This window comes from Crinia signifera, chromosome 1 (genome assembly GCF_055691185.1).
Source record: "Crinia signifera chromosome 1, ASM5569118v1, whole genome shotgun sequence".
Taxonomy (NCBI): Eukaryota; Metazoa; Chordata; class Amphibia; order Anura; family Myobatrachidae; genus Crinia; species Crinia signifera.
Window position 1 is genome coordinate 157,249,482 of NC_139217.1, and position 14,206 is coordinate 157,263,687.

At 38.9% G+C, this 14,206-nt stretch overlaps 1 protein-coding gene across 2 annotated transcripts in view; it reads right to left on the reverse strand.

The window, feature by feature from the left end:
- Window positions 1-14,206, reverse strand: part of LOC146063127 (uncharacterized) — a 318,067-nt gene that overhangs the window by 243,276 nt on the left and 60,585 nt on the right. For both annotated transcript variants that reach the window (XM_083175177.1, XM_083175158.1), the window contains exon 2: window positions 2,218-2,388. The gene's annotated coding sequence lies outside the window, so the exon portion shown is untranslated. The remainder of the gene's footprint in view (window positions 1-2,217; window positions 2,389-14,206) is intronic.

Below are 14,206 nucleotides of genomic sequence, written 5' to 3' on the forward strand. Positions count from 1 at the left end.
TTATAAGAGACTCATATAATAAATAAAGAATTTATTTAGTTTTGAGTTACTTCTGATTTTCTATTGCCTAGGAATCTTGTCCAATTGAAAGAGTCTTTCAATTGGACAAGATGTCCAATTGAAAGAGTCCAATTCCAAGCCTATCATACTTAAGTTCTACACGCATAACCCTCTGAGGCACTTATGCATTATATAGCTTCCCTTCTGGACCTGTAACTTGGTGTGACTGCTATGCTATTACTAGTGCCTGTCCTTGTGTTTCCCTCCTATATCCCTATAGATTGTAAGCTTGCAGCAGGGCCCTCCTACCTCCAAGTCTGTCTGTTGCTACCCAGTTTGTTTTATCACTGTCTACAATTGTAAAGCGCAACGGAATCTGCTGCCCTATACAGTATAAGGAACTGTAAATAAATAAATAAATAAATAAGAGTGGATGCTGATTCATAGATACTGGTATAAATAGCTGGTATAAATAGCAGCCCTGGGTGAGAAGGTGTTTTTAATGCTTTATAATATGATATAATTAATCAGTATATATATATATATATATATATATATATATTCTGTGGGAGACCTCACTCGCACGAAGTGTGTAATGGTAACAGCAGGCGGGGTGCCTAACGGGAGTTCATTTCGAGTATGAACACCTTAGTACAGTCCAAGGGTTTCTCCGGGGAGAAATAGGCACTCTCCTAATTAAAGTCATAAAACTTGTTTGTAATCCAAGTATTTTGATTTATTAGTCATCCAATTAGTTGGTACAATATATTGTGCTCAAGGATACTCCGACGTTTCGGTCCAATATAGGCGGACCTTTATCAAGGAGCCTGTATTGCGTAAAAAACATGCAAACACCATGAATGAACCTGCCCGGGCCCGACCTTTATACCTGTGTGTTAGAGTCATATGATGCCTGGATCCCCGCCCACCGGTGGCCGGACACGCAACACCGGTGGGCGGGGATCCAGGCATCATATGACTCTAACACACAGGTATAAAGGTCGGTCCCGGGCAGGGTAATTCATGGTGTCCTCCTGCAGTAGGAGGTTTTCCAACATACTTCATGTTGCCACATCGCTGATTATTTGTACTTTGCTGACTCATGTAAGTTCTTTTTGACCTTATGTTTCTTTACCTATGTTTTATTGTGCATCACTGTAATTGTTTTGATTTCATGCTCTCACATGGCTGTTTGCATGTTTTTTACGCAATACAGGCTCCTTGATAAAGGTCCGCCTATATTGGACCGAAACGTGTCCTTGAGCACAATATATTGTACCAACTAATTAGATGACTAATAAATCAAAATACTTTGGACTATATATATATATATATATATATATATATATATATATATATATATATATATATACAAAATGATGTAGTCTGGCACTCCCAATAACATAAGAAACTTGCTCCGATTCCCTCGCAGAAAATGTCATACAACTGTCAAAGGTGCGGTACTCGCATAATGATAGGAGGATACGTGGTATCTAACAACGTTTCAGTTTAATTACAAACTGGCTTGAAAACAGTTTGTAATTAAACTGAAACGTTGTTAGATGCCACAAATCCTCCTATCATTATCCGAGTGCCGCACGTTTGCCAGATATATATATAGGTGTCGACTGGAAGCAGAGGCGGCACTCAGCGGACTTAGTAAAAATGTCTTTATGTCAAAAACAGAATCTCCAACGTTTCGGAGCAAACGTGCTCCTTTTTCAAGGTGTACAAATTAAATAGTGTGCAGCTCTATTTAATTTGTACACCTTGAAAAAGGAGTGCCGCCTCTGCTTCCAGTCGACACCTATCCATACTTCCAGGAAGGCACCAACGGCAGCTGACACACTGAAGGACGAGTGCCGGGCTGACACCGCCTATATATATATATATATATATATATATATATATATATATATATATATATATATATATATATATATATATATATATAGCTGGCGGGATCGGCACTCCTTAAAACAAATATGAGCTGTGCCGGTGCCTTCACAATATAAGAAATTGTATGTCCAACGATGGTGCGGCACTCATGGCTTAAAGTAAAGAACACTTCACATTTTTCATATATATATAATGGGAGCTGGATTATGGCTCTCACGCGGACAATAAAGACACTACACAATCAGTGCTGATTAACGTTTCTGATGTTATTCCTTTCTCAAAATCACAGAACCAGCTGTGTACAAATATATTGCTTACCTATATACCATGTGTAGCTTGTTCCACCTTCATGCGTCCACCGCCAGTGGTCCGCCAGGTCACACTGCCGCTTCCGGGTTCCAGGACACCTTCCACCTGACATCCATACGTAACTGCGTTGGCATCTGCTCAGAGCCGCAACTGATTTAGCACCTGACTCACTGTGGGACACTGAAAGTTTACAAGAGAACACCATGACAACCAACACTGCTAACATTATATAAATTTATACAGGAGACATAGTAACATTTACACATGGGTATGAAAATCCCAAAAGGAAAGAAAATCATTATAGAAACATGATACGATAACTGCTCATTCAGACCTTTTGGTCTCATTGTTCCTAATTTATGGATCTAAGAAGTTGATCAAGGGTTGTTTTGGGGAACTGCACTATGTATTAAGGATAAATAATTAATTGAATTAATTACAGTAGGGATCTTACTGATTTTAATTACAGAATTTATTTCTTATATTATACACCACATATAGCCTTTGACCACAAGGTCCTGGGCCATAATAGTGGTGTTCAGTGGTGCACCCCCGAGTTGGGCCAGAAAGAAAAAAGAAACTCGGGTGGGGTGCACTCTAGATCCCCTAACTACAGTTGTTCTGTTAATTTAAATTATGATTTTTTTGTACATTTTTTCTGCTGTGCACATTTTCTTTTATTTATTATCAAAAATTATTTTTAATAAATATTAGTGATATTTAGTTGCTAACATTGCTGTGTAAAGAGTTGAATATTCAAATCCCAGCGATTTCTATAGAGATGATTAAATCAAAAACCGGTATCTCAACAGTGTGTGTGCCCACTTTTCATAAAGGAATCGGTGTGATAGTAGTTAATAATTATAATGACCATCATATCACCCTATCATGTACACCATAGGTTTTACCGGTGTTTCACTCAAAGGAGTGATGGTAAGGTTTTAATCATAGGTCAAAAGAAATTTCACACACCAAAACAAATAAAGTATGTACACATATTTTACATATATACAAAGTGGACACAAGCTGTCGACATATATCTCTGTACTGTCCTTAATGGTTGAGATTCCTGTCTGCAGAATGAACCATCACCTTGCAATCTGAATAGCAACAAAGTTTGGCTATCCGAGACAGGAGAATTTTGTAACATATGTAACCATGCATCAATTGATCCCTCTCAGTTGCAACTATGTATCCCCTATGTATTGGTTACAGCCACTTCCCCACACTGAATACCCACAATGGGTTAGCAATATGCGGGGAGAAGAAGAGAGGGGGCCCTTTTCAACAGCACAATATGTTCATTCCCGCATGCAAAATATCAAGCGTACTCTGCCATTTATATAACTATATTGCCTGCGCAAATAAATACTGGGTGCAGTCCCAAATTGACGGCACCTCCAATCTCACAATGATAGATGCAATCTGAGTGCACACACAGAAACCAGTGTGTACGCTATTTGTAACTGGAGAAAATGTTGTTTCAGCAGTATATATAATTTGCTTATGCCTTAATTGTAGCCAATATCACAATGATAATTGCAGACTAGGTATACACAAAAAGCCAGTAGGCATGCTATTTGTATCTGAAGAAAATGTAAATTTCAGCAGTATATGTAGATCTTTAACTGTGGCAGAGACGGCATACATATGAAAAAACCAAGGACAGATTTATAGATACTTGTTTGCAAATATATAGAGAGACGGACCGCTACCCACTGGGTAGACAGGGGACTCTATTAAGAGTCTACCGTCCGCACCATGGGGGGTCCGATTACCGGGTCTGGACGTGAATACGGCGTCTCCTCGTTGCCACAGGTATTCTTCTTGGCTGAACGGAGACGGGACAGCCGGTCACGTGAGCGCCCACGTGATCGGCAAGGATGGATTGACGTACGTTTCGCCAGGGCTTGTTCACACGGACATATTGTGCTGTTGAAAAGGGCCCCCTCTCTCCTTCTCCCCGCATATTGCTAACCCATTGTGGGTATTCAGTGTGGGGAAGTGGCTGTAACCAATACATAGGGGATACATAGTTGCAACTGAGAGGGATCAATTGATGCATGGTTACATATGTTACAAAATTCTCCTGTCTCGGATAGCCAAACTTTGTTGCTATTCAGATTGCAAGGTGATGGTTCATTCTGCAGACAGGAATCTCAACCATTAAGGACAGTACAGAGATATATGTCGACAGCTTGTGTCCACTTTGTATATATGTAAAATATGTGTATATACTTTATTTGTTTTGGTGTGTGAAATTTCTTTTGACCTATGATTAAAACCTTACCATTACTCCTTTGAGTGAAACACCGGTAAAACCTATGGTGTACATGATAGGGTGATATGATGGTCATTATAATTATTAACTACTATCACACTGATTCTTTTATGAAAAGTGGACACACACTGTTGAGATACCGGTTTTTGATTTAATCATCTCTATAGAAATCGCTGGGATTTGAATATTCAACTCTTTACACAGCAATGTTAGCAACTAAATATCACTAATATTTATTAAAAATAATTTTTGATAATAAATAAAAGAAAATGTGCACAGCAGAAAAAATGTACAAAAAAATCATAATTTAAATTAAAAGAACAACTGTAGTTAGGGGATCTAGAGTGCACCCCACCCGAGTTTATTTTTTCTTTCTCGTTGTTAAAATGGATCTAAGAAGTTTCAAGCTGTAGCAGTCTCTTGGCTCGATCTCCACCTCTTTTATCTGCCGGAACATGATCTGTAATAATATATTTCAAATTTGCCAGGCTATGCTTAGCTGCAGCAAAATGCCTGGCTACAGACTGGTCATTTCCTTTCTACATACAGTAAGTGCAGCTTTGATCGCATGGCAACGTATAGCAATGCGCTCCCGGAAAGTTCTGACAGTTTTGCCCACGTAGCACAAGCCACACGGGCAATGGATTAAATACACTACATGTGTCAAAGTGCATGTAAGTGGGTGTTTGATCATAATTTTATAACCCAAATGCGGATGAAAAAAAGATTTAAAATTGGTCATGCCACAACAGGTGGTGCATCCCACACACCTGTAGCAGTCCCCTGCTTTACTTATCTTGTATTCTGGGGTGTCCTGTTTAAAATATCGAAAATTTACTTCCGAAGCTCTCAGATTGTGGCCACTTTTATAGCATGGCATTAATTATACATGTCTAAGATTCTTTATCCTGTTGGATAACTGGCCACAGTTCCTTAGACATCTTGGAGATGCATTTATCGGCCTGATTATAGTCTCTTACCCATCCACATTTTTCTTCATTGATGGGTTTCCTCTTTAAGAGATCTGCTCATGGTATCCCATCTACTTTGGCTTTCGCCTTAGCCAGAGTCTCGGATGGGTTTCCCCTCTCTTTGAATTTAGACATAATTTTATCCAAGTTGGCATGTAATTGGTTTTCATTGCTGGCTATCCTTTTTACTCTGATGAGTTCGGAAAATGGTAACCCTCTCATCAGAGCAGGTGCCTTTCACCGGTGACAACATGTAAACATGGTATTTGGTCAACTGCGTTTCAATCCATAATGGCTTGTCATCAAGACATTTGCAGCCTTTAGAAATCCATTACAACCAGTAGGCAACCCAGAACCCACACGTACACATACAACACATACACATACAACAATCTCAACTTCACTGTTATGCTGCTGGAGGAGAGGTAAGGGATGGGCACTAGGACGGGGGTTATAAATAATAACCCATAAGCACTGCAGGATCAGCTGGTGGTCACGGTCAGCTAACCATCAGACCCAGAAGACACCACTGCAGCCACTGGACCTGTTTAATCAGTGAAGTCACCAATGGACCACCATGAATGATTAGTTGATATTATAGTCATGTCGACAATTAGCCAGTATTCACATAATGAATTTTGATATGGTCAATATCAATAAATCAAGCGTGTCGATATTACAAGCATATCTACATTCTAATGGCAAAATTATGAATGTCGACAAAATATGCTGAATCTATATAAATAATTGAGTTGTTATTTTGAGTATTCTGTACAATTTGTAACTACTGTGATATTAAGCACTTTTTGTGTACCAGAAAATATGTAAAAAGTAAGCAGTAAATCCCTTCAAACACAACATTAAGCTTATATGTATTTGAGGATAACTTTTTCTTGTTATTGTAATGCCTCGAGTGACAATATATTCACTATGCCAGATACAGGTTGAAACTGGTAACAGAATTAACAGTTGTTTTCCAGACATATGTATAGTGGTGAGTTTCTGATATAAAATGGAACTGGGTTTCTTCTTAAATAATCCCCTATAAAACTTTACATTTATTGGTCTTCTGAGCATTTTTCTAAGCTGATGCCAAGTTGTCAACCCTGCAGCACCCTCTGAAATTCATCACTTCTTGGGTCTTTAACACCTTTGACTAATGCACCACATAAACAATTGTTACACCCTTATTTTAATGAGTGGGAATAATGCTGCAACAGAATTTTTAGAAAACAGCTTTATAACACCTTTAAATTTGCTGGCACCTAAAATGTGCACATGTGCTCAAGTTCCAATTTAATTCATCTTAATCTTAAAACAGACTATAAATCATATGGAAGAAGATTAATCAGAAATGGGGAAAAAAATGCAGGGACGAACTGCAGTCTCCATTTTATACTGTGTTTTATACTGAGAATTTCTTTGTACTGTTAGTGCTGTGTGATCATAAAACAGCACAGTCTGTAGCTGTCAAGTGGTGATAGACTAATCTGATTATTTCAAACCTAAGGCTGTTATGCGGCTGTTATGTTGTCCTCCAGGCAGAGAGGACCCAGGAGGTAAGAAGTTCATGTCGTCCAAGGAGTTGGAAGTAAATTCCTTACTTAAAGAAGGATGCCTAATTGTAGCATTTATATTAAAAATCTTTTGAGATCTTCACTTTGAGATACAGAATACACATTGTTTAAAGTCACGCTTCCCCACCACTTAAGCATTGGTATTTGTTCATAATGATGACATTCAGAATGTCAACACGGGTATGTTGACATCATTCAATACATATTTATTACAGTTATTTAGGTCTAAATGTCAATATTGACAGTCTGTCAACATTCAAAATGTCGACAATGACAGACCATTGACATGACTTAATGTTGACATTGTGAATGTTGACAGTGGAATGTAGACAGATGATGTTAGGTCTAGGCTTATACTTATGGTTAGGCTTTGAATCGGGTTAGTTTTAAGCTTAGGTTTAGGATCAGTTGGCTAGGGTGAGGATCAGGCATACTCACCTTTGGAATGGAAATCTGCATGGTCGACATACTGCCTGTCAACATTCACAATAATGACATCCTGGCAATGTCGACATTATGTCAAAGACATAAGTACATTATGAATGTATTGTGGAATTTGGTCATTAAGTTCTTCTATGAAATAAAGACGTTACATTAAGAAAAATGAATATAAAAAAACTTTTAGGTGTATTTTTACTAAATTATCTAATAAAATGAGCTGGCTGTCTAAAAGATATGAAGATAATATGGTATGTGGCATCAGAGGATGCGAACAGTGGAAAACTTTTAAACAATGTTTCTCCTGCAGTTAAATCCAGGAATAGGAACCTTTAGTTTAATATTGATTTCATTGTAGAGGTTTGATTACATTTCATTAGATTTGATTACAAGAATTACTTTTGCCATCTGAAGGAAGAAGGCAGAGCAGTATGTGGCATCAGAGATTTGTGTGTGGACATGTGTGGACTTTTTACACAGGGTCCCCTGGTAGGAATGCAAACACCCTGTCTGATCAGCCCTGGATGGGGTACCTGGCTAATCCCCCCAATAAAGTGATCCCCCAGGCTTAACCCTTCCAGGGCTGAAGTCAGGGGCTGTTCCCGGCACCACTGGGTGGTGGACACAGTGCTGATTATGGTTAAAAATAAAAACAAAATTTAACATTTGGCTGTGCTGTGGAACAATAAGTGCCAGCAAGCCTCCCCCACATGCAGGGACTTGGAGAACCACAGCATAACCAGTGTTACAATAAATACACACTGACACCCAGAAAAGTAGACCTTTATTCATATACTGTACACGCGCGCACCCATTTATGCACGCAAATAAATACACGCTCCCCGGCAGGTCTGTCCATTTCTCCAGTAGGGCTCCAGGGAGTTAAAAAAATTTAGAAAAACAAACAAACAGAGAACTGGAGAAGCCGCTCTGTGTATACTCACAGAGAGCTCTCCCCTGCTGCTGAGAGGGAATCCCAGTGACATCAGTCCCTTTAATGCACCGCATCCTGGTTGTGGTTACCTCATATTTGATTGATATATTAATTGATATATTCAATTGATGCCGGATCCATATTCACATTCTCGACATTCTCCTGCAGGAATGGATCCGTCATCCATTATTCAATCCAGTGGGCAAATCCGGATGTCTGATTTGGCCGCTGATTGATGCTCACCCAGCTGGCGCTCCGATCGGGTGAGCGCGGCAGCGGGAGATGGTGTGAGGCAGTGGGGACCTGAGGCAGAGCCTGGATGGAGCAGGGTGAGCTGCTCTCACATGGCCCAGCGGCGGGTAGGTAAAGGAGTTGGTGGGAGGGTGTGGGCGGCAGCGTGAGGGTGCATGCTGTGGCGGACTGGAGGACGGCGCCGTGTAAGCTGCTGCTGCTCTCATTGAGAATGACAGAAACACAGCCAAAACCTTTCGGTTTTGGCTGTGTTTCCGTCAAAAGCAGGTGGACTAGCGGCTATTCGGATAATCCACCTGCTTTTCGGCATGTTTAAATATTTCGACATTCCTAAAATAAAGCTATGATTGAATAGATCGGAACCCCTTCCAATGTATTCATGTCGAAAACTGCAATCTTTTTGGCAAGACGGTAGTTTCGACACTCATTGAATGAATATACCCCTTTATCTGTTACATGTGTGATATGGTGCGATTTTTTTTAGTTGTCTAAAAAAATCGCACCCTATTATATCTCGATCTACATGTGTTTGAATTACAATTTATCAGATGTCTGTTCCTCCATAGATGGGCCCATGTGAAGGAGCTGATTTATCAATGCCACCAAAAACTTTAACATAAATTTATTTTTATTTATTCACATATAAATGTGTCAGCATAGAATATTTATAGGAATTAATGGGAGGGTATCCCAATTGCGCCTAAATGTTGGAGATGCCCGGTAAATGGTAACGTGATTAGAAGATTGCTAGAAGCAAAAAAACACCAAGCACTTGTTTCTATCAGATGAGGTGGGTGGGATAGGTGAAGGAATAGTGGGAGTTAGAGCAAGAAGAACAATACAAAGAATAGATGAGATAAAAAAAATTTTGATAAATAAAAATATATAAAAATAAAAATAACTAAAGAATAAAAACAAAATAAAACTTAAATGCAAAATATGTTTACAACCCTCTTCAGAGAGGTTGGGAGGGCACCAGTCCAGGAATATGAAGCTAAATAGCTTTCCCTATATGCAACTACTTGAAGTCCGTTGAATGGGTACTCCAGACAGCAGGGTCAGGTGGCTTCTGTAGATCTCCGGCTTCAGCGTGCAGTTGGAGCCTGCCGATGACATCACTGTGTTCTTTAGCTGTGCCGTGCTGTGGCGCCAGGCAGGTGTGAGCGCCAGCATTCCTTCTGGGGTCCCTCTTAGCTTACCCAACGCGTTCCGCATCCAAACTTAAAGACTACAACATAAATGTATTTGGATTTATTCACATATAAATGTGTCAGCATAGAATATTTGACATATTATAGTAACATGCAACTTTTACTAGTGTTATTCAAAGTGTAATAAAGGTTATATTTTAATAATACAATCATTATGTTAAAAAATTGTGCCCCACTTTTCAACAAAATCTACTTTTGTTGATTGACCTTCCAATTTTTTCTGAACATCTAACCTTACATACTGTGCACATTACTCCATATATTCATCCACAATATACTGATCTATGGATTCCATTTTGTTAAGTCTTTATGAAGTGTGCTATTTAAATTTTTATGTTATTTTATACTCTTTTAGCATTTAACTATTCCAATAAATATACAGGGTGATTCAATTTGCAGTACACCCTTTTGTTTCAAAAAATGTGCAGATGGGAAAACTGACTTAGATTCAAGATGGTGCCCATGTTCGGTACATAACCTAAAAGATAGCCCACCTTACTGAAGTATTCCGAACGCAGGGGAGCGATCAAATCAGAATCACCCCCTAAGACTGAGGAGGAATGCATTTTAGAGGAAATCCCCCATGGGTAGAGGTTAAAAAGACATATAGCAAGCAACTGTATGTATAGTATATAAAGACATATTGATAGGGAAGAGGGTCGAAGATATATTGCAAGCATCTGTCTCTAACTCCTTTACAGTAATGCTAGGAGCAAACTACAACACTATCACTTGGATGAGCATGTAATAAAAGTCTGAAAAACCCGTGCCAGAAATTGTGTCTCTGATGATTAAAGAAATTAGTTTTGGCCAATGTATTCTTCCAATTCAACTATGAAGCTACTGTATAAAGTTGAGAAGGAACTTTATCAAATATCCTTTCTGCAAATGTCTGGGAAAAAGGATCATTTTTATTCCTTTTATTCTATCATGCCAGCAGCTGTTGTAGATTTGTTATTTGGACAGGTCCACCTTTACAGATGTGAGGATCCAGACATAGTTTTACATATCAAGGTATCCATAGGAATAAGTATTTATGGCCAGATGTATCAAGCTTCAAAAAGTGATCAAATGGAACATTATAAACAGCCAACCAATCAGCTTGTATCTGCCATGTTGCAGGCTCCACTTTAATCTTATCAAACCTTCAAGCAAATTTATAATTAGACCAGTGACCAGCCTATCAAAATTATGGAAAAACAGTAATGTCACCCAAAGTAAGCAACGATTTATTTGCTCATTTGGGCACAATTAATTCCACCCTGGGATCAGTGTTTGCCTTTTATTATATAAGATTTGTAGAACATCCAGTTGCTTCTCTGATACATGACATAGAATAACTTCAGTCATGGTGTAATTGAATTTATTGCCAAATAACTGTGTAATGTGTGATGATTTCAAACAGATTTGGTAGAACATGTTAGGAGAACCACAGGATGAGCAGGTCATCACCAGCAAACAAGGAGAGACAAATCTCATAGGCTGGTTTAAATCCCTTTGCTATCCACTGATAAACATATACCAGCCACTATTGGTTCTATAAAAAATGCATAGATCAGAGGGGTCATTGGGCTCCCCATCTATCAATATTAGTTATTGGAAATGGTTGGAAGTTAACTTCATTAAGAAAAATTTTAGCTGAGAAAGAAAATGTAGGGCAAAGACTCCCTGAAGCAACCAACCACCAAGTAAAAGTAAATTCAAGAAGAATTTTAAGGATGAATGGCCAGCTAATCTGTCGCAATCTTTTTGTTATTATTATTATATTTTATTTATAAGGTGCCACAAGTGTTTCAAAGAGCCGTTCAAAGGGCATACAATGGAAGAGTACAAGGAGACAAAACTTAACGTTACAATAAATAACAAAAATAGAGTACACGTAAAAAGAGCACCACAATACAATACACTATACAGCTTAGATGTAAGTAGTCTGGACTTTATAAACGTACAAGTCGAGTATCCCTTATCCGAAATGCTCGGGAGCATGAGAATTTTAGATAAGGAATATTTACGGTTTTTGGAATAATTTTGTTTTTTAATACTTACCTGATCCCCTGGTGGTGCACTGATGGTCCCACAATGTCCACAGCGTCCACGGAGGCCTTCAGGATCCTCTTCAGCAGTCCCAGGAGTGCATTGCGTGAGTTCAGGGGCGCACCGGTGACGTCACTGACGTGCCTGTGCACTCACGCAATGCACTCCTAGGACTGCTGAAGATGCTGAAGAAGATCCTGAAGGCCACCGTGGACTTCGAGGGACTTGGTAAGTATGAAAAATGGGGTGGAGCGAAACAAAACATTCTACAAAACCCACGTTTTTTAGAATATTTCGGATAACGGATCTATGGATACAGGAGACTCGACCTGTACTACTAGGAGCTGGTGGCCAAAGATGAAGATGAGTATGTGGAAAAAGATGGTTGAGTATGGGAGAGCTGTAAGTGAAATATGAAGAGAAGAGGGCTTCGACAACAGGGGGGAAGAGCACCCTGCTCTGAGGAGCATACAATCTTCTCTGTATACAGAGAATACAAAAGAGCCGGAGTCTGGCAAGAATTAAGGGTGTAGTTAAAATTAATGACTGGCATTGTCACAGACCTATCTCACTGCTTTACTGCATGTAGTCATTATAATACTGTTGGCGCAGTACCCTATTTAATTAGGAGGCTTATATATTGGAGTAGAGCTGACTGTCATTGTTCAATAATGATAATGTCTGTTATAAGCGCAGTTAGAATATTACCCTTGTTTTATGTATAAGTATAGTTCTTGCCTCTAGAGCTTATTTTTAGAGTCACTTTTCAATATGTTAATTAGAAAATGCTGACAGATGTGTGTGGGGGGGGGGGTGTAAGAATGTTGCAATGAGGCAATCTGGGCCTAGGGCCTTGTTAGCTTTAATGTGCTTGATGGTGTGAGCTATTTAATCTTCCATGATTTATGTGTGTAACTCAGAGATTGTAGAAGTAAGGCATTCTATAGTATTTCTGATGGAGTTAAATGCAGAGGTATGCAAGTGGCTATATAATGTAACGAAGGAGAGAAACAAGGGTATACAGTGCTTGGGTTTGACCTGAAAAATAACCATATAAAAATGGGCAATATAAAAAAGGATTTTTTACATTCAAGACAATGCAAACAATCCCAATTAGAGAATTCTCTATGAAAAAGGGGTATGCAAATAAATGCACAAAGAAATAAAAAATGAATAAAAAATTGGTATGGGTTAAAAAAGTGTACAAGATTGCTCCGGTGTAAGAAGTGACAGTTCGTGGGTACCCACGTGGTTAGTATAGTTACCAACGGTGAAGGTCAGTATGGACGTCTCCTATTGGAGGAATACAATGAAGATAGTTCCTGTCAAATACCCAGCATGTGGATCCAAATTGACTTGAGGAAGTATTGGCAGCGGCAGGTGGAGTGGAATGCAGAAGGCTGCCTTGAATCGTTTATAGGTGAAAACTGGGATGTGTAGATCACATGGATCGAAAGAGGCTATATATAATGTAACAAAGTCCTCTGTGGATTGCCTAGGATTCTGAAATAGTGTCTGTGGACATTTTAATAGAGAAAATATTATTTTGTGAGAATATACACATCAATCCTGAGGCTAACAATATATCTGCTTTATCCCCTTTTTCTTAAAGTAAAATGACCTTAGTTAAATGTACATTTAATTACCACTAAAAGCTAGTAGTCACCTTTTCAGCCTTATGTCTTGTGTTTTGTGTCAAACATTCATACCTGTCCTGTTCTGTAAATTCAAGTTTTTCTTCGGCTTTAATTACTAGAAAATACTGAAGCCCTGATTAAGTTACCCCCTATCACCACCTTGTGGGTATTCCCCAGAAACTATGGAGAGGTACTGTAGTAGAGCAGCATTTGTAGAAACCTAGTGCAGCAATTTGGGTTCTAAATTTATTTTTGTTTGATAGTTAAAAAGGGTCCTATCATAGAAGTGCTACTGTTGAGGATGACAGATAACCTACAGACCAATCATGTACAAAATGGCCCCATCATGTTTTGGGGATGATGAAGGAATCTAAACGATTGTACACTCCATGTAACAAATAATAGACATTTGAGGAGTACAGAAAAAAGGGGACACCCACTGGAGAGATCTTTTTAGAGGTGTAGACTCATCCAATGCATGGAAAAACAAAATTAGTCCTGATTGGAGGCATATACATTTGTCAAGCAGTAGGGAATATTGTGTGCCCAGCATGGATAGCCTGTCTGAAGTTTTGCCTTTTTGTCAACGACATCAGTCATAGTGAAGAAGGCAGTAGGATACTGATATTCCTCAGAGATACAGCTAATGGAAACTATTTAAGG